This window comes from Silene latifolia, chromosome Y (assembly GCF_048544455.1).
Source record: "Silene latifolia isolate original U9 population chromosome Y, ASM4854445v1, whole genome shotgun sequence".
Lineage (NCBI taxonomy): Eukaryota > Viridiplantae > Streptophyta > Magnoliopsida > Caryophyllales > Caryophyllaceae > Silene > Silene latifolia.
The window spans coordinates 243,000,257-243,003,678 of NC_133538.1; the positions used below are offsets into that span (position 1 = coordinate 243,000,257).

The 3,422-nt window shown below is 36.6% G+C and overlaps 1 long non-coding RNA gene across 1 annotated transcript; it reads right to left on the reverse strand.

Annotated features, from left to right (window-relative positions):
* Positions 1-1,776: 1,776 nt before the first annotated feature.
* On the reverse strand, positions 1,777-2,691 carry LOC141633180 (uncharacterized). The gene is made up of 2 exons (XR_012537985.1): positions 2,626-2,691; positions 1,777-2,032 (listed from the first exon to the last, which is right to left on the reverse strand). It is a non-coding gene; the product is annotated as an uncharacterized LOC141633180 (long non-coding RNA).
* Between the last annotated feature and the right edge of the window lie 731 nt (positions 2,692-3,422).

A 3,422-nucleotide genomic window follows, 5' to 3' on the forward strand; every position in this document is an offset into this window, starting at 1 on the left:
TCTTTATTTACACAAGTACACAATTTTATCTTGCCTTGTGTGTTGTGTCCTCATTTTTCTCCCACTCTATATTTAGAATAAATACACTATAGATTCAAAGATAGCATATGAGACACAAATTAATGATGTTGAAGTATAAGGAGAACTATCTCATAGATAGACTAATAGTTATTGATTTCATATGTGTACTTGGTGATTGACATTCCTTTAAGAGAGTTCATAGACTCAAAATCGCTTTATAAATGATCATACACAAGCCTTAAGCATGTGGATATATAATGAAACCCGTCATTATATTTGTCTATTAGATCACTTTAAGCGAAAGATCTCATGTTTCTAAGAGCAAGCATTTAAAGATGAATTTTAGAACATAAAAGGATAAATGATAAAACGGGTGACTTGGGTTGCAAACCAAGTCACCATCATCCAAAATACAAACCATTATCCAAAATACCTTTCCATGTCGAACACGGAAACTTAAAGTTCTAAAAATCCAAAACATAATTTAAAATAAGACAATGAAAAGCAAAGCTCCATGAAAGCTATCCCTAGCTTCTTGATGGTTTCTTATGCTTGCTTTTCCTTTCCCTTGTCTTTGCTTGGTGGAGGCCCTATTTACAATAAAAAGGAGATACATTATCACAACTTTGCATCATCATACCATAGTTGAATTAGAAACATAAAAGAAGGTTAGTCATTTACCTACTGGAGTGATCTTTCCAGCTTTGATATCACCAAGGTATTTGGAACAATTTCTTTTCCAATGTCCCATACCATTACAACAATGACATTTATCAAGAGGACCCTTCTTGACTTTTGAGGTGCTAGCTTCACAAGTCTTAGCTTTGGTGAATGTGGGAGCTTGCTTCTTGCCCTTTCTCCCATTCTTCTTGAACTTCCCCTTACTCTTAGTGCTTATGTTAAGCACATCCTTGGGAGGGTTCACATTTAACCCCATGTCCCTCTCGGCTTGCACAAGTAACTTGTGCAACTCTTCAAGGGACACATCCTTGTTTTGCATGTTGAAATTCACCCGGAATTGCACATATGCCTTGACTTTGGACAAGGAGTGTAGAATCCTATCTACGATGAGTTCTTTGGGGATTTCAACCTTTTGAATTTTCAAGGTCTCGACAAGCTCCAATAGTTTGAGCACATGAGGGCTAACCTTTTGGCCCTCTTTGAAGTCGAGATCAAAGAATGCCGCGGCCGCCTCATATTGGACGATCCGCGGAGTTTGTGAAAACATGGTCACAAGTTTGGAGTAAATCTCATTAGCATTGCCCATTTTAAAGGCTCTCCTTTGGAGGTCCGCCTCCATCGCAAATATCAAGACATTTTTCATTGCGGCGGACTCCTTTTGGTAAGCCTCATATGCTTCCCTAGTGGCCGCGGTGGACCTAGTGGAGGGTTCGGGTGGAGAGGCCTCGGTAAGGTAACCGTTCTTTTATGTAATTTGGACCGTCCTGTGGCCAAGCGTTCTCTTTGATCTAAGAGAACGGTTGAAATAAAGTCAACCCGGTCTCTTTGTAACAACAATCAGAACGGTGGCCTTTTAGAACCGTTCTCTCTGATATATCAAAGAGAACGGCTGCATATAAGAACCAGTCTCTTTGATAAGGCAGATCTCTTTGTTAGAGTTTTAGATTTTTTGGCGCCTCAGTTCTACCTTTTCAAAGAGAACAGTTGTGATGGTACTAACCGTTCTCTTTGATCCTGTTATTTTAAAAAAAAAATATTTCTATTTTTATCGTAACCCTACACGATTGAATCGTATAGCTCATAAGAATTAAACCTGTTACAATACAGAAACTCCAGCAATTTTTACACAAGAAAAACCTTCTGATTTAATTTGAACCATTAGGACAAATTCTATTGAAACAAAATACAAAATCGTATCACGTTGTTAAGAGCCTACAAATATCGAAGATACGCTACCATGTGCAAAACATAAATAAAAATCCTCCAATCCTCATCACTTAGTCACATCATAGTGCAAATAAATCGAACTTCAAAAAATTGTAATCATCATCTGCAGAAAAATGAAGCTTGCATCAGTTTCTATAGCAGGACTCTCGTTAATCACGAGTGATTATTGGAATCTGAAAATTTAAGGAATAAGGAATGAACATATGAGAGTTGCCTGGTCCAAAATATTTGACTTGAACGAGGTTTTGTTGTCTGCGTTGGATGAATTCAAGTGACAGATAATGCAGGGATGTAGTATAAGAAACCATCGTATTAATTATTATAGCTTATGAAACGACTGGCAATAGTACGATAACAGATAAAACATTGTAGCTGTCTAGCTGACATAATGATTAATGTCAATTATTCAAGTCAGTAAACCAAAGAAAGTTGGTAGTCTGGTACACCAGCTACCATCACTTTTTTTTAAACATAAAATTTATACACAAATTCTCATTATAGACGGACACTATCCGTCTATAATGAAAGACGGGCCAAATACAATACCACTTTCCTAATAGGACAAACAACATGTGGAGTGGTGGAGGCAAAAAATGTCACCACTTTCATTGTATTTGACCCGTCTATAGGAATAGACGGATATACCCGTCTATACGAAGACTAATTGAAATTTATAAGCTCTGGAACTGCAAGTACCTCAATTTCTTGAAAGTCTGCTCGATATCGTGACATGCTATCATCACCAGTAGAAAGTGGGAAAAACCTGAGAGCCTGAAAAGCAAAGTGGATATGATTTCACTTCTAGAATAACAAAAATAACTAGTTTCAGACAAGCTGGAAATGAATTCCATCCCTGACAGAAATGCAAATGCACATATAAAACAGGGATTTGTCGACTGCGTTGTTCCAGCATGTATAAAACAGAAACTTATAAGAAACAAAAAACAATCTACTGAGTAATAAAAAACATCATAGCATAGGAATAATTCTACAAAAGAACACCATAAATCCTTCCTCCCCCTCCTAATCCCAAGGGCTCTTGCTAGTATATCTATCAGAAACTATAGTAGTTAGTCTTATATGGCAAGAAATAACATGTAGCATCCAAGGTGCTGGTACTTTTCACCTAGCATTGAATCTTTATACTCTTTTCGTTCCAAGCATTTGTTTACCTTTGATTAAAGTACCCCTCAGAGAATAAAAGAGGTAAACAAATGAATGAGACGGAGCCATAACTATATTATGGCTGGCATATAAGTAGGAAAAAGGAACAACAACTTAAACAAACAACACTTGAAATAACTCAATGGGGCATTTCAACAAATAGTTGAGGTGCATTAAAAAATAACTGCGGTATAACTATAATAGCATCATATGTGGGTTGACATTGTGACAGATAGAAAACAGTAGAAGAAAATGAACAAATGACAAACACCATTTGATCTAAACATTTACGTGATCTATAATTCAAATACAACAAACGAATCATAAAT